At 37.1% G+C, this 23,607-nt stretch overlaps 1 long non-coding RNA gene across 1 annotated transcript in view; it reads left to right on the plus strand.

The window, feature by feature from the left end:
* LOC143670676 (uncharacterized) overlaps positions 1-23,607 on the plus strand; it is a 494,335-nt gene that overhangs the window by 135,438 nt on the left and 335,290 nt on the right. The window contains exon 3 of the long non-coding RNA XR_013169430.1: positions 21,966-22,134. This is a non-coding gene — a long non-coding RNA (uncharacterized LOC143670676). The remainder of the gene's footprint in view (positions 1-21,965; positions 22,135-23,607) is intronic.

A 23,607-nucleotide genomic window follows, 5' to 3' on the forward strand; every position in this document is an offset into this window, starting at 1 on the left:
GTACTTTGGGTAGCTTAAGCTCTGTGAATTTGAACCTCATTTATCTTTTTTTTTTTTTTTTACCTCTGGAGGAGAGCACTGTGGATGATGTCAAATGGAAAGGATGAGGAGATGAGGATGGGGATGAGAGTAGGTGAGTGGAGAAGCTGGTAGCACGGAGACTGTTGACCTAAAAACTCCCCCGTAGCCAACATCAAACCTGTAATTCTAGTGGAGCCCAGAGAAGAAGCGCTTGGCTCAGCCTGGAAGGAGCAGGAGGTTCCAGGGGAAGTTTTATGAAGAAAGATAAGTAGAGGAGAACAAAGGAGGAAAGTGTAATGAGTTCAGGTCAGGTCAAATGAATTGACCTGATATAAAAATAGTTTTGGGTGTGGGCCACGGTAGCTCAGCAGGCAGAGTTCTCACCTGCCATGCCAGAGATCTGGCTTCAATTCCTGGTTGCCTGCCCATGCAAAAAAAAAAAAAAAAAAAGTTTTGGTTTCTAAAGTGTTTTGGATATTGGTATTGTGGACTAGGGGTTGTGGACATGTGATATCTTTACTTTATACATAAGAAAATTGAAGCCTGGGAATTTTAAGTTACATACTCCGGAAGAGCTCTCTTAGCTTCGCTGAAAAGGGTTACGTAATTTCAGATAGGGTCGTGGAGGACAAGGAGAAAGTAAGAATGTTATTGACCAATCAAAACCCATCATAAAAATAACTTACCTTGCTTCATTGGCTAATACTTCTTCTGCTAATATTTTTTATGGGATAATGGTGAATTGTGATTAAGAGTATAAGCTCTGGAGCCAAACTGCCTAAGTTTGAATCCCAGTTCTACCACTTGCCCTGTGACCTTGGCAAGTTACCTCATTTCTCATTTGCTAAGATTCTGTAAAATGGGGCAACACTGGCAGCAATCTTATAAGATTATTGTTAGGATTAAATCAGTTACTACATGAAAGTACGTAAAAGATTGTCTGGCATATAGTTAAATATTTGCTAAAGCTTTACATATTTGTTAATTCATTGTTATTACTAGAATTTCCCCCCCCCCCCCGATTACAATTACTAACTGGGAGAAAAGTATAGGGAGCTGAATTTCAGTTTGCCTGTCTCCTAAACGCATGTTTTCTCGAGGAGTCTCTAATGTATACATTGCGTTTTGTTTTTTATTCTAATATTTTTTATTCTAATAAAGGTTGAAGAATCATGGTAAGATTATTCATATTAGAAAATACGATTTGGGGCAACTTTGTTTTTAATTTGGAAAAGGTATTTTAAAAAATGTTATTTCTTCTTAATGCATTATATCAATCCAAATTACCTTGCTATTTTAGGGAAAATATTAAATGAAAGAATCTCTTAAAGAGAGATAACCCACCGTGTGAGGTCACTTACAAAAGATTAGGTTTTAGATAGGAATGCAAGGTTTAGTTCCTGACTTGTTCTCTGCTTGTACCTAATTGAAGCCTTCACAGATGTTCAATATCAGCACTTAGAAGCATTGGACTGCAATGGCATTTTTGTTTTTTTAGAATTTCATTAATATGGTTAACACAGATCTGTGTTGTTAGTTTTTTTTCTCCTCCCCTTCAGAGTTTTAGAAAGTGAGTAATCACTAAGCAAATGATAGTTGGGGACCTTAAGGAAGTGTTTAAATGCAAATTGCTCAGTTTTTCTCAGGTTCTGATTGGGAGAGAATGAGGGATACAGGGTAGTTTTCCCTTCCCAGTCTCAGGATGGTGTCTTCTTGGGGTTGGGGATGAAAGTAACCCTTTGTAAATTCTGTAAAAGATCCTAATATGGAAAGCTAGGGCCATGGTTGAGGCTCTAATATTTCTTTCACCCCAAAGGACTAAAAATTCTCATAGCACTGCAATTGAGCTTCAGCTCAGTCTGTCTCTGGTGACAGTATCTCAAGTCTTGCAGCTGTGACTACATTATTAAATGAGAATACCAAGTAAAGAAAGGCACACACCAGTCAACCAACACGGAACTCAGATGTCAAGACTGTATCAAGGAAATGAAACAATCTCTGGCCATTGCCCAGAATTTTGCCATCAGATCTGTGGTTGTTTTACTATTGCATTAAAACAGTAAAATTCAACTCATGAAACATCATAGAGATTTAAAATATTTTTATAAATAGGAACAGTAGATTGATTAAAATCTGTTTCTGTTAGGAATATAATTATTTTGGTAGAAAAAATTGGTGTCAGTTATTTTTATTAGTATTATTTTAAATCTGATGCAAAGGGTAAAGTTAACTATACTCCTCACTTCCAGGCCCACCATCATCATTGGTCCATGCAATGCTCCTGCCTTGTTTTCTTTATCTCTGTTTATTAATTTTCCTAGTCCCTACTCCCTATCTTCTTCCCTGCCCATAGGCAACCATTTAATGGTTTGAGGTCAACCCTTCATTTCTATGAGCTTTTGAAAATATATATTGTTTTACGATAATGAATTCTTAATATATAGGAATGTTAATAGTATTGGGCTATAGAACTCATTGTTTTTGTTTTTCAGAACTTTTTTTAAGATTTATGCATGTTTCTTGTGTATGCTGTCTATTGCTTCAAACTGCTGCATAGTAATCCATAGTCTGCATCCATCATATTTTACTTATTCATTCCCATGGTGATGAAACATACATAATCTCCACTACCTGCTGCCACAGTGTTGTGGAAAACATCCTTGTACATGTCCTCTTACAATTAGTGAGAACATTTCTCACCAGGATATGTACCCAGAAGCGAGAGTTCTGAGTCAAACAAAAGAGATATATTTAACTTGCCCATCTACTGCCATCTTTCTTTGCAGAATTTCTGCACCAGTGTACTCTATGATACCATATGTCCCACAACACTTGAAATTATCCAGCTGTGGAAGATTGTATTTTCCAAAGATAGCCACAACAATATCTCTCATCCCACGTGCTATTCTAGACACTTGCCATCCACCATCGAAAGTATGGTACAATTGTCCTGTTGAATGTGAGCAGGGTTTCTTTACTACCAGTAGAACATGGCAAAAGTGACACTCTGACTTTCAAAGCCAAGTCATCAAAAGTGATTCAGCTTCCACCTTGCTTATTGGGACACTAGTCCTATAGCCCTGACCCATCATATAAGCATCTGACATCCCTCAGGCCATCATGCTGGGAGGTAGCCTAAACTAGCCCATGTGAGAGACCCTGAGGAGAAAGATACATGAGGATAGAGAGCTGCTTGGCCATCCCCCAGCTTCTCCAGCTCCTGACATCTTCTGATCCTGTGCCAGAACCTCCCAGCACAACCTTTCCTGAATCCCTATCTCATAGAGACCATGAGAAATTATAAAATAATTGTTGCTATTTTAAGAAATTAGGTTTTGTGGCAAATTTTTATGCAATAGTAACAGGAATACCAGTTTTCATATTTTTGCTAATTTGATGTCAATAAAGTGATAACTTGTTTTTAATTATTTGCATTTCTCTAATTACTAGTGAATTTGAACATCTCTTCATATGCTTGAGATTCTTCCTGGATATTTCTTGTTCATTTACTCTGCTCATTTTTCCTTTGGGGTCTTGATTTGTAGGTGTCCTATTATATTCCCAATATTAGTCATCTGTCAATTTTAGACATTACAAATTTATTTTCCTGTTCTGTCATCTATCTGTTCACTTTGTCATTGAACAGAACCCTTTGTTTTAATATAATAATATTTAATAGTTTTTAACCCTATAGATTATGCTTTGTGGATTTTTTTTAAGTCCTTGCCCATCCACAGGTTATGAAGCTATTCTCCTGCACTCTTTACTTTATTGTTTTACTTTTCAAAGTTAGACCTTTGATCAGTTTGAACTCCAATTTTCATAAGATGACATGTAGGAATTCAGTTAAGTTTTTTTCAGAAATTGTAGAGTAAGCAGTGCATCATCCTTTTTACTTTGATCTGTATATCGTGCCATCTTTATTGTATTTTAGGTACATAGGTGTATTATGATGCTCTCTTCTGTTCCACAGGTCTTTTTGCTAGTTCTTATACCAAGATCACTCTTTTTGTTTTTTTTATTATGACTTTTAGTGCTTCATAATATCTGTTATAGCAGTTCCTTTCCCTTTGGTCTTCTTTTTCAACGTTGTCTTCGCCATTTGTCAACCTTTGGACTTCTATGCACATTTTAGGAGAGGTTTATTCAGCCCATCAAAGTAAACACTGTTACCATTTTAATTGGAATTGCTTTAAACTTAGAGATCAATTTTGGGGAAAACTGACATCTTTATAACATGAAGTCACCCCTTTAAGAGTATGGAATGAATGCTCTTCATTTATTCAGATTTTTTCTGTTCTTTCATAGAATTAATTTTTTCTATATCAGCTCTATATATTCTTGGTGAAGCTATTTCTTAGAAAGTTTATAGACTTCCATGCTGTTATTAATGGTATCTGTGGTAGCTTGAATTATGTACCTCAGCAAAGTCATGTGTTAATCTTAATCTGCTTTACTGTGGGTGTGAACTCATTTGTACATAAGACCAATTTGAAGATGGATTATAAATTAAGGTGTGGACTCATTTGTGAATAGGATTCTTTAAAACACTATTTAGGTATGGCCAAACTGAATGAGGGTGGTCCTTAATCCATATGACTGCAAGCCTTATGAAGAGAGAATATTTGCTTGTCGCCAGACAAGCCAGAAGTTGTGAAATCAGTAGAAACTGAAAGAGGAAACAGAAGGAGGGAAGAGAGCACCATGTAAGGGAAGGTAGAGATAAAAGCCAAAGAATGCCAAAGATTCTGGAAAGCCAGCACTAGAACACTATAGATTTAGGAGAGAAAGCATGACCTTCCTGATGCCTTGAATTGGGACCTCTGGCCTATGAAACTCTGAGACAATAAATGCTTGTTTAAGTCCACCCACTCTGTGGTATTTGTCATGCTAGCCTGGCAAACTAAGACAAAGGGCCAGCAAACTTTTTCTATAAAGGGCTAGATAGTAAATATCTTTGAGTTTATAGGTCATTCATCTCTGTTGCATCTACTTAAATCTACTGTTACAGGGTGAAAGCAGCTATAGATAACACACACACAAAATGAATGTGGCTGTGTACCAATAGAACTTTATTTACAAAAACAAGAGGTGGGCCAGATTTGGCACATGGGCAGTAGTTTATTGACCCCTTGTCTAAACCCTTGAGATACATCAGTGAACAAACAAGACAAAGAAACACTTTCCACTCAAACTTAGATTCTAATAAAATCAGTAAAGTTTAACATGTACCTCAAATATATGCACATGTGTTTCTACATACGTTATATGTATAATACCATATAAATATATTGCATGCATTATATACTTTAATAATGTAAATTAGAAGATAAAAAGAAATCAATATTTCAACATAATTTTCAGATCTTTGATATTTTTATTCATATTTCCTGGTAAAATTAGCAAGACCATTTTATTTTTAGTGAGAGGGATGTGATTGAATAATGCTTCATCAATTACAACAAATTTAAACGATTTTTTAAATCTTGGTTTAACATTTTATGATCCAATTCGAAGATAGTTGATTTAAATGCTTGGTTTTGATGCCTGTCATAGTGGAAAATTCATCTCACAAAGATATAGCTTTGAACGGAAGAATTGCATCATTGCCTGTGCTTATTAAACCATGATTACATTTTTAAATCTCATCCTTCAATTATGCAAAGATTTCAATAATTTTTTGCTTATATATTTACAACTTCCTCCGTGTAAATGGGCTGCTACTGAAAACTAATTGGATGGTAACTATCAGAAGGTAAATATACATTTGTTAACTGACTGAATAAACGAATACAAATTCATTGAAACCATTTGAATGATATTTAAAGATGTTTCCAATTTGAAAATATGCTGATAAGAGGGTTTTTTTTTTATGTGTGAGGTGCTTACATGGTTTTCAACAACAAACTTGTATTACTAAAATTTAAAACATAATACCTAACAGTACACTGGAGGAAGGAAGTAATGAGGGTGGCAATGCCAAGTTCTCCATGCACTGTTATGCCAATATTTTCCCAAGGGAACCTCTCATAAGCGATGTAATGCATGACCAGCAATCAGAACAGGTGAGAGCTTCAAGGTCAGTCCTCATGTTTAATATCCATAAGGCTTTATTTCTTGTTTTTTTTTTTTTAATTTGAGAAAAATCTGTTGAATAGATTCAACAGATTGTCTGTTGTGCCCTTTGGGGTGCACTTTGGAGACAAGGACTCTTCGGCAGAGCTACTTATTTTGTATATATTTTCCTTTCAGAGAGGACCCTTTTCAATACTATGATCTCTTTGTATAGGGTTTCAACCTATATTGTTAGCTGTAACTGAGGGATTTTACGGGTCTTATTTATCTCCTCTACATTCATGTTCTTGAGTGTGACAACTCCATCTCGCAACACGCTTGGTATAGTAATGTAAGGAAAACTCAGATGAAGTGAATCTCTTTCATTCATGTCTAACTCAAACACAACCATTTAGTGGCTAATTTTGATTTCTAACTTCTCTGTCTGTCCTAGTCTGGAAGTTAGGAATCAGCAAATTTCAACAATCTGAAGTGTTTGGCAGAATTTTCAGAACTTCAGATGAACTTTAGCCAAGTTTCCTCTGCCCCTAATGAGAGGTTATTAATCAATAGTATGTTTGTAGTCATGAAAAAGCTGTTTAGAATTTTAATAAATGTGATCTAGAAAATTAACAAAAATGTAATTAGGATGATTTATTGCCTTGTTCCCCACCACCTTCATGGTCAAGCCAAAGGAAAGTATGATAAAGAATGAGAATTACTAAAACCTGAACACTTTATAAATATGCCCTGAAACCCCTCCCCAAACAACTGGAAAGTTCAGGACTGACTCTTCCCTTCAGCAATTGCTTAATTGTTTATTTCTCCAATCCATACCCCCACTCTGGAAACAACTTTAGAGCAGAGAATATTGTCTTTGTTCTTTGGTCCTCTAACACAATTAGTATGTGCTGAAATTAAAATGAAATGTGGAAACCCCCAAGAGACTTCAGTTTAGTTTCATGGACAGTTTAGTTTCAATTGAAGTTTCATGAACGACAATTGAAGAAAACTTCAAAATAATGAACTCCATCTTGTGTTCTTGAAAATAGGTGGGAAATATTTCCATCTTTGCATAGCAGTTTTAGTTCAGGAAAACGGTCAATAGCTTTAAGCCCCATAGCCTTGAGCATTCTTCTTCAAATGTTTTTTGAATACATGGAGTTTAAAAATACGAAATTAATTTGACTTCACTTTCTTATAAAGGGAATAGTTAAAACTGCCATAATCAGATATTATGAGCAATTTAATAAAAAATCCAACAAAGGAGATGGCACATGGCACTAATGTGGGAAACTCTTTGCTTTCAGGTGGACATTTAAATTGTTATCAGGACCATATCTTCATTTTGAAGTAAAGCATTTGTTTTAGTTTGTTAATGCTGCCAAAAATGCAATGTACCAGAAATGGGTTGGCTTTTATAAAAGGAATTAATATATTAAGTTACAAATGTAAGTTCTAAGGGTATAAAAATGTCCAAACTAAGGCATCCAGGTGAAGATACCTTGACTCAAGAAAGGCCAATGGGTCCAGAACACCTGTGTCATCTGGGAAGGCACTTTGGTAGTATCTGCTGTTCCTTTGGCTTTTGATTGCAAACAGCTTCCCTGGGGGCATTTTCTTTCTGCATCTCCAAAGGTCTCACTTTGTGTTAGCTCTAAAGCTTTTTCCAAAATGGTTCCCTCTTAAAGGGCTCCAGTAAGCAAACCCATCTTGAATGGGTAGAGACACACCTCCATGGAAACAACCCAATCAAAAGGTACCACCCACAACTGGGTGGGTCTCATCTCCATGGAAACAACTTAATCAAAAAGATCCCACTCAACAATATTGAATCAGGATTAAAAAACATGGCTTTTCTGGGGTATACAACAGTTTCAAACTGGCACAGCATTGTTTTCCCAAAAATGTAGACCACAGCACTGGGGGTTCACAAGATGATGTTAGGTAGACTCTTGACAGAATAAGAAATAACATTGAATTACATTGTGAGACAATCTCTTTACTATTCTCTTTCAATTCGTCTAATTACCTCAAGGAGAGAGTCTTGGTTTGATACTAGTGAGTTTTTAGGGCCTGTCTTGTATTTGCCAACTTGCCTGTTTAACAAAGAGCAAGTAGGCTTCAAATGAGGTGCCTCCAGCAGGCCACAGAATCCAGCTAACATTCATTCTCATTGTTTTGTTTTTACTATATTTTTATGATCAGCTTCTATACATGACAACTTCTACTGCTTTATATCTCTCTATATTTTTTACTTTTTATTAAAGTCTAACATAAATACATAGAAATGATAAGTATGCATTTTCTCAAAGTGGACCCACCTCCATAACCAGCAGACAGATCTAGAAACAGAACATTATCTACATCCCAGACATCTCCTTCTAGTCAAAACTTCCCTCCATGCCAAGGTTACCACTATCCTGACATCTAACAGCATGATTCATTTTGCTTGTTTTTGAAATTTATATAAAATAGAATATTCCAGAAAGTACTTTATGTGTGGCTTCTTTTGATCAACATTACATTTGAGAACTTCACCAATCTTGTTGCATGTCTGTCTTGAGGATATTCTGAGTGTTCACTTTGTGCTTTTATTCTGGATAACTAAAAGTCCTGACGTGCCTCCCTGCTCCTCTTCCAGCTTCATGGAGGGAAAAACTTGATTGAACCAATTGACTGTCAGTAGGATGCTACCAATATTTCAAGAGACCTTAATACAGGGAGTGGAGGTGGGGGGGGGAGCTCAAAAAAGCAGGACTCCAGGTTATCCTTTCAAGATGGGTCCTCTGTGGAATGACTGCTGAGTCAATGGGAAAAGTGAGGACTGTCTTGTATATCACCAGTTGTATCTGCGACTATATAATAAGGCTTTATTTCTGATGATAGACTTTACCTCCTGCCCATCCTTTGTTCCAAACATTATGGACATGGGTAAAGGAAAATACATATATTTCATATTCATTGATGTGTGGGAGAACAGGAAGGAAGGTAGGAAGATGGAGAAAGGAGAATGGAGTGAGGTAGAAAGGGGGTTCTCCTTGTCATGGGTTAACTCCAGGGTCCTAATTCAAGATCAGCTTCTAGCACTTAGAGACTTTATTGGTCCCTTCAGGTTTTCAGGCATACTTGCTGTGTGCCCCATTGTGAGTTCCACTCAAGATTCATGCTTGGGTCTTTATCTATTCACTTCTTGGAGTTTGGCACATCTTTAAACTTAAAGGAAAGTGATGGTATTTTCTTGGAGACCCATTTCCGAGGTACTATCGTTTTTTCCTCCTTTCATTTCTATCTGCCTCACTGCTCTTTTCCTTCCACCTTCTCTCAGGATCAAGAAGAAACCATCCACCTTCCAAAAGAATTCCACCACAGATTATTCTGAACTGCATTATAAATAAATAAAAGAAGTAAAGCAGATCTGTCAAACTAGTTCCTGGTCTATGATCCAACCTGTTATTCAAGGGGAGAAAGTGTCTGATATCTGTTAACTGATTTCTATCAATGTATAGTTATCTTAAAGAGTCAACTCTTGGAGTATCATGTGCACTCTGAACCCTTACTGGTCATTATCTTATGTTGGTCTCCTGTTAAAGGAGTTCTAAATCCTGAGAGAATAAGAAGGTTTATCTAGAGCAACAAAAGGAACTTTGCTTTACCTAGTTGACATTCAAAATATATTGAGCCCCTATTTATGTGCCAGGCAGATGGCAAATATATTGTTCCTGAAATTATCATTGAAATGAACTATGAATGTAAAGCTGGAAGGAGAGGGAGATAGGTCAAGAGATGTGGTAGTAGTTGGTTTTCTACTTTGCTGCCTCTTCTTCCACCCTGATGCAAACCTGGGGAGGTCTTGTCCTCAGCTGTAGTGACTGCTTGCCAAAACCCTGGGTGCTGCTGGTCTGGAAATCACAGGCTTTTTTGCAGCAAGGTTTTTCCTCTTGTTAGGATTCATGTTGGAGTGCTATTCTGACATTGAGTAAGAGGTTGGATTATAAGACCCAAAGGTTCTTCCAACTTTAGCACATAGTGATTCAGTGAATGTCAACCCTCCCAGAGGACAGGCAGCTAATTTGTTATGTGCTGTAATAGGGTTGTATAGAACTTCATCATTTAGACATAGTTCCTACCAACATTTGTTTCTCATAGCAACCCTAGGAGAAGCAGACACAGTTATCACCTCTTTTTTTTTAACCACTGAGGAAAGGCAGGCCTACCACATACTTTGCAGCCATAGGTAATCACCACCGTTAGTAAGCTTCTAACTCTTGGATGCACTCAACTCCACTACCATGGCCCAGATAAGATACTCAAAAATGCTGTCCCTTAACAGTTCTACATGCTAACATTTTCAATTAGCCAGAAAAACAATAGTCATAATACAAAAAATTTCTGTTTTTGGAGACAAAATGAGCCCCTTCTGTGGGAGAATTTCTTGAGCTTCAAAGGCCTTAGTTGTGGAATTGTATGCATCTGAAAGAAACTTTATTACTTTTGATTCTGTCTTGCAAATACCCATGAGTCAATACCCATGACCCAGTAGAGGTCCAATTGCTAGGTGACGGAATTCATTTTGTAGACTTCATATCTTCTGGGAGATTCAGTGCTCAATAAATGATTCTTGAAAGTAACTATATATGTAAAAGTACCATTTATCACTTCTGTTGAAAAGATAAGTGAACCAGATTTCACTTAGTGAAATCTCTTTTTCACACTCTACTTTTAACTAGATTTGGTTGAAATTCATTAACATTTTCAAATGATATGTCTTATTGATCTTTGTTTTGTTTCAAAACAGAAGGAGTCAGAAACCAACCTTAAGGTGTATTTTATTAAGCAGATATGTTAGACTTAAGGAGAATGCCAGCTGGCTCCTAAATTAATCATGGATGAAGTAGACAAATGCCAACTTTGAGTGATGGAGTTAAAACGGGTCTTCTTTCAGTAAATAAGTTTTCCCAAAGAAAATCTGGTTAGGTTAGATGTATTCGCTAAAATAGCTACAGTAGTATATTTTATGAAAAATTCACATCGACAGATTTAAAGGTTTGATAAAGTTGGTGTTTTGTACCTTTGAAATTGATGTTTTTGTAGCTAACCTCTGGTAAGTAACAATAGTACTATTTTCATAATGCTACAGAGAACTTTAAGGAAGTACACATTTATTCTTTTCATGTGTTAATTCATTTGGCTGGTCTTTATATGAATGCTGCAGTGGATTTAATGTGGTGAGTAATATTTTTAGGGCATAATGATATCAGAATTGCCTTTTAATTTGATTCCAGTAGTGAGAATTATGATTAGATTTTGGATCATATTCTGAATTTTATCTCTACCTATTAATTTTTAGTAATCTGTTCTTCTTAAGAAGATAAATCTATTGGGTGAAGATTCCTTAAGAATATACAGTATGTTCCCAAGTCCATATACTTTTGCTAGCAATGTTAATTCCAAACTATACATTGGACAGAAATCTAGATGAATCACTATTTACTTTGTTATATTTTTCATCTGTAATTCGTTGAAAATGTGCCTAGTTTTTACTGCTCAGCTGAGAATACTCTGATGAAAAGCAAAACATTAAAGCCTATAATTAGCTATTTATATTTTTCTCCTTTGCAGCAATGTCCTTTAAGTTTTCTCCTGGTTTGAAACTGGCAAAAGTACCTAGAATAACAGATAGGACTTGGAAAGTCAGAGTTCACAACAGTGAAAATAATTGAGGCACAATCATTTAGGACTGTTTTGTATTCAGATTTAGTACCTATTACATAACAAGAATTTTGAGGAACTTGATGCCCTCTTGCCTCCTCTCTTAGAGACATTGGGAACTCTATATTTCAGAGAGCAAGTAGTCACTTGACTGAATCAGCAGAGAAGCAGGTATAGTGGACAGACACAGTGTGGGCTTTGAGTAGGCAGTTTGGGTTCACAATTCACTTATTGCCATTTATAAGTTGCATGACCTTGGGCACTGTCTTATTTTGGGGTTCTTCCCAAAGAAGATCTGAGATAAGAATTTGGGTATGTTCCAGTTGTCTGTTACTGAATAACAAACCACTCCAGAACTTAGTGGCTTAAAACAGTGACAGCATTTTTCTTAATCAAAAAATTGCAATTTAGGTATGGCTCAATGGGGACAGCTTGTCTCTGCTTTACTTGGATTCTAGGAAGCTAAAATGATTTGAAGACTTACTCTTTGTCTGGCTTTGATACTGGCTAACAGCTGAGACTTTAGCTGGGTCTATTAGCTGGAGCACCTACATCTGGCCTTTCTATGTGGCTGCTTGACTTCTTCACAGCATGCATGCTGGGTTCCAAGAGCCAGCCTCTCAAGAAGGCCAGGTAGAGCTGTATTGCCTTTTATGGCCCAGCTCAGAAGTTGCATCATTTCTCCTCTGCCATAATTCCAGAACCACCCACATTCAAAGGGAAGGAACATAAACCTTACCTGCTGATAGAAGAGTAGCAATGTCACATTGTAAGAAAAGTATTAGGATGGTATATACTGGTGCAGCTATTTTTGGCAAATATACTCTGCTGCAGGATACAAGTAGTTTATTTGGGGGATGATCCCAGGAAGTCCTGTGAGGGTATAGAGAAGTGAGACAAGCCAATAACAGGTAGGTTACTTAGGAGGTTACCAGTGCGAGTGGCTGTGTCGCACTGAGAAGCTTTTAGAGTCTGTGTAGAACACACAATGGAATTGTCTCGCTGAAGGGATGAGAAGGTGGCATTTTATCCACCAACTCCTCTCTCATTGTTAATGTTTGCTTTGGATGTTGTTCACTCCTTGGCCTTTCAGGCCTTCTGCACAGAGGGTTGAGCACACACTCCTATGGCCAGAAAAATTCCTTGGATTGAGTGATGCAGATGCTTGATGGAAAGCTGTTGGCACCTACAGGAAATATCCACAAAGCTGTAGGTGACTTCTCAGGTGGCCTGAGGCATCGATAGCTTCCCCTATGACACATTTCTTAGGCTCCTTTAAATGTCATAACATCTCTCTACAGGGTGTATTTTCATGATATATATTGTGCTGGTTTGAAAGGATGTATGTTCCCTAGAAAAGCCATGATTTAATCTAAATCCCATTTCATAAAGGCAGAATAATCCCTATTCAATACTGTATCTTTGAAACTGTAATCAGATCATTTCCCTGGAGGTGTGATTTAATCAAGAGTGGTTGTTAAGCTGAATTAGGTGACGACATGTCTCTACCCATTTGGGTGGGTCTTGATAAGTTTCTGGAGTCCTATAAAAGAGGAAACATTTTGGAGAATGAAAGTGTTTCAGAGAGAGCAGAGAAGAATGACATAGCCATGAGAAGCAGAGAGGCCACGAGCCAGTGACCTTTGGTGATGAAGAAGGAAAATGCCTCCCAAGGAGCTCCATGAAACCAGAAGCCAGGAGAAGAATCTAGCAGATAATGCTGTGTCTGCCATGTGCCCTTCCAGATGAGAGAGAAATCCTGACCGTGTTCACCATGTGCCTTTCCAGATGAGAGAGAAACTGTGACTGTGTTTGCCATGTGCCTTCTCACTTGAGAGAGAAACCCTGAACTTCATTAGCCTTGTTGAACCAAGGTATCTTTACCTGGATGCCTTTGATTGGACATTTCTATAGACCTGTTTAATTGGGACATTTTCTCGGCCTTGGAACTGTACAGTAACAACTTATTAAATTCCCCCTTTTTAAAAGCCATTCCGTTCCTGGTATGTTATATACTAGCAGCTAGCAAATTAGAACATATATCATAAAATTGATCTACAATCAATTGTTGCCTTTCCTACTGATTTTCCTCACATATTTAACTTCTTGGGAAAGTAAAACCATAGCTATTGGAGGGCCTTGTTGTGGTCTGTAGTGTGCCTTCTTTATAGTCATAAAATGACATAATCTTGTTAAAAACTGGTTTCTCTTTTCTGTGAATAATGTGAATCTTTTGCAATTAAGAGGAACAAATCTATAGGTAGAAATGGACTGGAGTTGGGGCATATTAAAAAGACAATAAATATAAGATAGAGCCATGCTCTTGCTTCCTACTTCATAATATCTGTGTAATCTTGTATAAATCATTTACCAGCTTAGAGCTTATGTTTCCTCATCTGGCGAATGGCAAAATGATACCTAATTCATAGGGCTTCTGGGAGCAGTACATGAAATAGAGTGTCAGGGCCCAGCTCAAACAGCATGAAAATATACCCTCAATAAGTATCAGACGAAGAAATGATTGGATGGTTTATCCAGTAAGTAGCATTTATAAAAGGTTTGTGGTTTGTTGTGTTAATGTTCAATTTGATGGCTAGTATGCTTGATTTTCTTCTTCAATAGATTTATCTTTAATGTATATGACATCTTGGACCTGAAGGGTTTAAGGAGGGAGATTTGGCCATTAATAAAGGATATGAATGTTTAGTGACTTACAATTTTGACAGGGTGTCTGATGATTTTAACAGTCAAAGGAGACCTGAAAGAATTATGCCTTCATTGCTAACATTGTTATTACTTTCATGCCTTTGTTTGTGTGTGTGTGTGTGCATATGCTATTGAGTATAAGAGAGATGGATAGGATGAGATAAGGTCAGACAGAAAGAAGGAACAAAATCTTAGAGGTAGGGCAGGAGTGATATTTGTGCTTCAAGGATGTGTGTGGTTGGGAGTCATGTGAAATTTTCCATCCGTGACAGAGGAAGGTCATGGGGGCTTAGGCATGAGACAGCCAAATAGGTTCATCAGCCTTGAGATAATACCCATCACTCTTACCCAGAGAGATATGGACACATTTTCATTTTGAGAAATTGAGCACAATGTAGATATGGTTAATATTAATATAACTGCACCAATTTAAATGTGCTTTGGTATAATTTAAACCGCCCACACAGTTTTTCTTTGAAAACACAAGCATATGACCCTCTCAAAAATCTCACCCACGCTCATTGTTTGTGCTGTGGACTCTTGCAGACTCACCTATGAAGAAATCTTCCTGAGCTCAGGGACCTTCAAATGCCCATGGCTTTTAGGACAAGAGCATACCATTTATTAAATAAAATATATCACTTTCACTTTTTTATTAAAAAAATCCCACAACATTTAGATATAGTAGTAGGAAAAAGGCAGCCTCCCTGTTTTCTTTCTTTTCTCATTTTTCTTTGTGGCATACCATTTTATACTATTAGTTCTTAATCTTAAGAAGTATAGTATAAGTCACAAAAGTAAGATTGCAGAAAGATCTATAATTACAGAAGTGAATCATATTATGCCTAAGAACACAGAGTCTGAAGCCAAAGTGTTAGGACTTGAATCCAGGCTCTGCTGCTTTTTGGCTGTGGGATCTTCAGCAAATTGCCTAATCTTTTCATCCCTGAATTTCTTCATTTGGGAAATGGAATGCTAGTCCCTGCCTCATAGAGCTGAGAGACTTACATGAAGTAACACATTTAAAGAACTTAGCAATAATGCCTGGATCATAATGAATGTTCTTGGAGGGAAGGAGTTTAGCAATTGGCCTGCAATCCATTTCTTTCTCATTCTTGGGGGAACACTCTCAGGAAAGCAAAAAGCCCAGCAATCTGGTCTAATTTCTTCACAAACATGCCTATAAATGATCTCCTGGTGAATAGACTAGTGGTGTTTATGAAGAAGAAAGTCTATGTCTATGGATTCTTTTAGCAGAATATCTTCAATTTAGGATTGCTCATTATAAACACAGATCTAGGGTCCATGGATTTATGGGGCATGGCCCCCTGGAAAATGTCATGTAAGCTATGTAACTCTCTGGACATAAATGATATCTAAAATAATCTGGCTGTAAGTGGTGACTGCATACCTGATTTGGAGAACTCGTCTTTGAACACAGGCCAGAGACTGCATCTCTAATGTGGGAAGGAAGGGACTGGAAGCTTGTACTTGACATCCCAAACCTCTTCCTGCTTTACCTTTTCTTGAGTGCTTATATCCTTGAAATTATTAGTAAAGTTTGTTACTGGATAATATCTATGATTCATGTGAATCTGGTTTGGTAATCCAATCACTTGTGCCAACTCATGCTCAATAAATGTTAACTAAAACAATTACTAAGATGATATACAATTTTAATCTTTGTTATCCCCATGGAAGAATGAGGGTGGAGCAGCAGTCTTAAACATTTTTCTGCCTCTCCTAACTTTATTTTAACTAGAGGTCCCACAGGAATGTATTTACTTGAAGGCAAGGTATGTTATTCTTTTGCAGTTATCCATAGCGTCTTGGAATGTAACATAACATTTGTTATATTATTAACGTGCTTAAGTTTGATCTGAGTTGGTGGACATGTTTCAAATGATTAAGAAAGACTGGTTGTGTTATTAGGAGATTCATTTCTACATCTTTCTCAATTGCATTGTTGTCTATTACTTTAGGCAAAATTCTGAAGTAAAGCCTTTAATTTAGAATGTGTGTGTGTGTGTGTGTGTGTGTGTGTGAACAGTTCCCATGTTTTCTCCATTGTTGATAATTCCAAATGGTTATCTAAAATACAAGCACTCTAAATACAAGTTCATTTTGGTTTCAGAATTTGCATTCACATTTGAATATGGATGTGCCCAGAGTCACAAAACTCTCTACTCTTCAAAGGCATACTGATTAAATCCAGCCCAGAAAGAAGTCTCCAGCTGTTCCAGATAGGCAGTTTATAGATTGCTTTTACATCCATTCACAAAACAACCACATGAGGGAGGCAGGAAGTGGATCCAGTTCCCCTGCCCCATATCTCCTCCTCCTCGCTGATGATATTGAATTACTGGTGCCAGGGGCCTCTGCAGAAGATTTACTAGATGTCTCTACTTTCTCCCTGAGCTTACTTTGTATCTGAAATAATTGGTGATTATGTAAGAAGGAAACCTAAGCACCTTCTTTCTGCTGGAAGGACACTGTTGGACAAGTGACCGCAATTCAGTGTGGGTGGAATAGACAGAGTGACAATGTTGCAAGGTAGTACTTAGTTGAGGATATGATTTCACAAATAGTGCAAAAGGAAGGCTCACTGGGGATAAATAAAGGGAAAGACTAATATTGTCATAAAGAACTTGAAAACAAATCTTCGATATGCTGCACTACAGAGACCCACATAATAAAGAATAAGTAAAATCTTACAAAAGGCGTTTTACAGATTTACCTCATTTGACTTATCTAACACCACCAAGAAATGGGCTGGGCAAAATGTGTTACTGTATTTTTATTAATGAGAAGCCAAGGCTTAGAGAAGTTGATACACTCCAGTTCACATGGCAGTAAGTCAGAACTGGAGTTTTCTGTACCTTTACACCATGGCTGCCTCTCAAATGAAAGTCATCACATAAATATTCTGAACAGTCAAGTCCATTCGTTTACTGAGCATATGTACAAGGCACAGTGCTAGATGCCATTGGGGATAGAGAGATAATTGAGACGTCCTTTCTGTCTTTATAGATCTTGTAAGTTAGAAGAGAAAAAAAATGACATTCACAAATAACCCTAATCAAAGCCAGAATGGTGACTTAATTTATAAAATTTTTAAATAATTTAAATGCAAAACACTTATGTATACTAATGAAATTCCTTTGCGAGATAGAAGAAAAATGGAATAGTTTGTACCGTATTTGCACAGATGCCAGCTCATCACAATAAGAATGATGCGCTTATGTCTGAAAATGAGTGGGACAATGTCTTAGTTAACTGATGCATTTAAACTAATTCTAGTCCAATATGATGAATAGCTTCCCATTGAAATCTGGTGCAAGTATTTAGAGAAGAAGTTGGACTAGCAGCTACTAGATATTGTTATCACTGTATAAAGACTGGGTGCTTGAACTAAGTGTGGCTTTGAAATGCAAGTTTGTCCTTATTATGTTAATCAGGCCTGAGTTCTCAGCTGTTTTCCCTAAGTACACACAAAGCTTGACTTGCAAGGTCCAGTGAGCCTTCTTAGTCTTCTCCAGCTGTCTTGGCAACATTAATTCCTGCAGAAGCCAATAGAATGTGTTCTGGCTTTGCCTAGAATATTAAAAAGAAAATAGAAAAAGAAAACTAAACTTATGGATGTTAATTAAGATAATGGGACAGAAAGTTTGATGTGAAATAATCTTGGATATAATGATGTGCTATATTTGATCCAAGTTTAGTTTTCTAAAATAGGACCTTATTGAAGAGTTTTAAACCTTTATTATATAATAAAGTAATTTTGGATAATAAATTATCACCACAATAAGATTTAAAAATTATTTAACAATCTGTAATACATTGTTTATATTTAATATAAACAAAGAAAGAATAGGGATTAGCAGTATATAACAAAGAAAACGGATAATAGTGGTTTGAGTAAGGAAAAGGTTTATTTTGGTCTCATGTAAAGAAACTTGGAGGTGGCAGGATAGGGCAGATTTGCTTGTTTCATCTCATCATTCTCCTCTGCCACTTTAGGTCTTGGTATTCACCTGCAAAAAGTGGTGATGCAACTTCAGTCTTCATAGTCATGTTCCAGGCAGCTGCACAAAGGAAGGGGCATGTGATGCCACGTGAATCGGTCCCCTTTAAAGAGTTCCTAGAGGCCCCACCTAGAGACTCTTGCTTCTATCTCATTGGTTACCGTCATCTGTAGTGGACTGGGAATTGTAGACTTCTCCACCCTCCTCCCTCCCTGACTGCCTCCCTCCTCCACCTTCTCTTTCTTTCCCTTTATCCCAGCCTCTCTCTCTTCCTTCTTCTCTTGCCATCATCTATAAGACTTCTGTTATAAGAAAATGTGAATGAATGTGCAGTAGGCAACTAACAGTTTCTGCTATAGAGAGGCTTCTATTTAATAAATTATAGCTTCTTCTAAACATTTATGGATTAAAAAGTTCACAAATGCTAAGATACAATGATTTCAATAAGGGCTTTGTATTGACTCCATTTGGACTGAAGATAAGCCCCTCACCATAAATTTTGGGATGGGAATTAGTACTGTTACTCCTTGCCCCACTTCTTCTCTTGTTTTTGTATTTTTTGCCAGTATAGTCACACTTTATTACCAGTACATTTCAAGGATTTTTTTTCCAGTCCTATGACCGTTGTGTCCCATAGGAACGATCTATTATATTTGTATAGTTCTTTGTTGTTCATAAAATGTGTTCACATTTACTGTCTAATTTCTGTCCTCTCAACAAGCCTGTTATACTGGAACTGACAAAACAGAAATTATCAACCCAATTTTACAGCTGAGAAAATGGAGTCTCAGAGAATTTGGGTGGCCTGCTCAAGGTCATCCAGATAGTAAGTTGCAAAGCGGGAATTTGAAACAAAATAATCCATTTTTAAGACAACCCTTCTTTCCATTACACCAATTTGTTTCTTTTTTGACAGTTTCCAGGTGGCTTTTCCCAGTTGCTTTCTTTGAGCCTCCTTAATCATAACTATTAGTCATTCGTTGCTCGGCTGCTTCTGCTTCCCCAGAGTCCAAGTCATTGTCTCTTACAGTATTTCATATCTTTTTGCAATCCATCTGAAGACTGCAAACTTCGGGCAAATTTTTGGGAGGAGACTTGGAGGGTTGGTGTCTCCATCAAGAAACTTTGGTCCCTCAGCTATGTATATATTTTTAGAAGTTCAATAGGGATAGGACCAAATCATGACATGGCATGGTTGAAAATTGTACTGTGCACAATGACTGAAGTTAGGCTTGAACAGTGAAATTGCTAAATGACCTGTGTTACTTCCCCTTGGCAAGCTCCATGGAGAGAACCACGTTTTGAAGGTTTCCCCTAGGTTACAGGATTATATTTGCTTGTCCAGAAGAAAACTGTTGGATTAAGATCCTACCAAAGGGTAGAAATAAAATCAATCTTCCTGAGCCTTCCTGAAATTATCTTCCAGATCCCTGATTGTTGTGTTCTTAGAATGCTGACTTTAAATGCCACTTTAGAAATCAGGAAAAAGGCTACATGGATTAAAAACTGTTTTGTATCTGTGCAAATGTTCCTCTCATTGGAAGTCAGAGTTGACTATCGCAAGAGGACAGTGACGGAGATTATGAAGCACTACTACTAATTAGGAAAAAAAGGAATTATTGAAAAATTGTTTTCCCCCAATTCACCTCCAAAATATGTATGGCATACTTTGCATCCATTTCTAGAAGTTTCTGGAGCATGCTTGTATGTTTTTCTGAAATACAAAATGCTGTTTGTGATGGGCAACTTGCAACTGATCATATTACAAAGTGGCTAAATAGCTAAAAAGGTTTGAATCAATTTTTAAAAAATGAAATAGTAATATATTCAGTGTCTCTAATAATACTGGGGATAAGTAAGCCATACCATTGAGTCACATGGTTCTTTCCAACCTACCTTGCATGATATGGTAGCTGGAGGATAGGAGGTTGAAGTATTGAGCACTTTGGAATAGGGGGTGCCAACTGAGCAAGTTATGGTGGTAATATTTGATGGAATAAAAATAATGCCATTTGATGGTAGTTTTCAGGCATATGGATGCAAATGATGCAAAGGTCAAGAATTCTGGCTAGAGCATAATTGAGTCCAAATTACCAATGAAGTTAAGTGAATGTCAGGAATGCAGCACTGTGCTGATTCCAAGGCTATCTATTCACCTGGTTGACTCTGTGAATGCTGCCCCATAAATCTGTGTCACACACAACTTATGCAACTATATGTAGAGACCCTTTCAATTGCAAAGTTACTCATATCGTACAAATCCTGTGAAATGTTCAATAACATTGAGGATTGGAGATCCATACATTGCTATAATTCCAATGATTAGCTATGCTTTCTCACAGGAAACATTGCAACCAAAATTAGTGTGCAGAAATTATAATGATCTTAGTTCTTCTGGTGATTTCCTTGAATTTCTATATACAAGATACTAGGAATAGAAAAACCTGGAGTGGTTCAAAGTCTCCTTATTTTCCCATTCTGAATTTATTTTTTTCTATGGTTTTTGCAGTCACAAATGAAAAATACAAACCATTTAAGTTTTAGCTTGTGGGTCAAGCAAGGTATATTGAAAAGTAGGTGACATCACATTTACCTGACTCTGAATTGATGAGTATTAAGAAAATGACACATGGGGTCAAACAAAATGTCTTTCATGGTTTCTCTTCAATGTGTTCATGTATATTTTCATCAGTGATAGTTCAGTGATGTCATTCAAGATAAAAATATATTCATTTTTATAGCTCCCCAGTACCTAGCAAAATGTCATCTAAGAATAATCACTCAGTAAATTATTGTTGTTTATTTTTACTTCAGCAAAAAGTGGAAATTTATCTGTAAATCCACATACCAAAATTCCCACATCACATTGCCAAAAGTTCAGAAAAAGCTGAATGATATATTATCCCTTCCTCTCATGTTATTTTTTCTAGCACTTTAAAATATTATTGCTATTAATTGAATATTTTAGAGTAGCTTGATTGTGTGAATGCTTGAAAAAATATATAGCTCCATCATTCTACTTGAAAGTTTTATTTGCAATAACATTCTTTCAATTGCCCATTCATCTCTTGTTTACTGAATAAATTACACAAAATCTGAATCAAGAAAAACTTTAATCCATAATACTCCTAAACTATTCATTGATCTGAAAAAGGCCCTTGCTTATCATTTTTATCTCTTAATGGCTTCACTGAATTTTTTCCCTAAAGGCACAAAAGACCCCTTTATTCATTAAATTGTAAGTCCTAGAGCCAGAAATTTCCTTTACTTGTACATATTTTAAATACAACCAAAATAAAATATGAATTGAAGAAGAATGTACTTCTGCAGGTTTGGGATCCAGGGCAGGAAGGGAAGTTCTGGTGGAATAAATATGCTGTTCCTGGTTTTGATAGGTTGCAGAAAGCTGCAAGTTATTGAGGGTGTTTCCTTTCCTCTTTTCCCAAGCTCTTTTCCACTGTTTTACCTGGAGTGAGAAAACTGCTCATTGCTATTTGCTGTACCCTCTAAGGATTCCTGCTGAGAGTGCTACAGATGGAACAGGATGGCCTCCACCGAAGCAAGCCAGAGAAACTCCCACAAGGGAGACCAAGGTGTCATTTCCTGGAACTGAAAGGTCAGTATTCCCTTTATTTACTCTTCCCCAGCAGGCTGCTCTGCAGGTCACCTGGCAAATGCACTTTTCCTCCTCAGATCCAATATGAATGTACTTACGACTGACACTCGAAAAATGGCATCCCACACATAATTGCCTATGTCAGTTGCCAATCGATTCTGTGGGTGTACTGTTGGCTTCTTTGATTAGGATGCAGAGTAAATGTGGCTAAGGTTACTGGTTAATTTTTCCTTTGTGGCTGTATATTGGATCACCATCAGACCTGAGGTGTTAAACCCAAGGACAAGTACCAATGGAAGATAGAGTATAGCAGGCAAACATAGCAACTACGGTATTCTGAAAAATGTGAGAACATTGTGATAGAGAATCCGAAAGGAGAGATAAAGTCAAGCAGGATACAGGTTTCCAGTCACTTTGCTGGACTTTTCCACCAGGAATAGTCAAAGTCACATAGATGATAGCTAGTAGGGCAACTTCCTGGAGTTATGAGATAGTAGTATGGTTTTCAAAACAAGAATGAAGACAGATGTCCACTTATCAGAACTGGGATATTAATATGAGACAACGTGAGTATGGTGGTTTGGATTTATATACCCCAGAAAAACTAAAGCAGTTTTTAAACCTAATCCATACTTGTAGGTGTGAACCCATTGTAAGTAGGACATTTTGATAATGTTTCTTCAGTTAAGGTATGGCCCAACTCGATCTGGATGGGTCTTAATCCTTCTTTGGCAAAACAAACAAACAAACAAAAAAACCCTCAGATAGATACAGAGAAAGTCATGGAAAGCAAGAAGTCAAAAGCCAGTGAAAACTGGAAGAGAAAGAAGCCCCCATTATGTGCATTGCCATGGGACAGAAAAGCCAAGGACCAAGCATCACCTGCAGCTAGCCCCAGAACACCAGTCTTTGAGAAGCATCACCTTACTGATGCTTCAGAATTTTGGACTTCTCCTAGCCTCAATCCATGAATCAATAAATTCACACCATTTAGGCCAAACCATTGCATGATGAGGTGGTTTGGAGCTGTATGTACCCCAGAAAAACATGTTCTTAAGCTTAGTCCATTCCTACCAATGTGAACCCATTATAAGTAGGACCTTTTGATGAGGTTACTTTAGTTAAGGTGTGGCCCAACTCAATCAGGATAGATTTTAATCCTATTACTGGAGTCCTTTATAAGCAGAATGAAAGTTTGCCTTACTGACACCTCAATTTTGGACTTCTCCTAGCCTCAAACAATGAGCCAATAAATTCCCATCATTTCGACCAACTATTGTGTGGTATTTATTTTAGCAATGAAGAACTAAAACAATGAATCAAAGGGCTCCAGATTTGGTTCCAATATCAGGGATGAACCTTTGCTTCTATCATATTTTCTGCTCCTAGAACTTGAAGGAGGCCTTGGCCTTCATGTAGAGATTAATAGCACTTGGCTGAAGGAGGAGGGGTGAAACTGTTGGGAAACAGACT

Source organism: Tamandua tetradactyla, chromosome X (assembly GCF_023851605.1).
Source record: "Tamandua tetradactyla isolate mTamTet1 chromosome X, mTamTet1.pri, whole genome shotgun sequence".
Classification (NCBI taxonomy): Eukaryota; Metazoa; Chordata; class Mammalia; order Pilosa; family Myrmecophagidae; genus Tamandua; species Tamandua tetradactyla.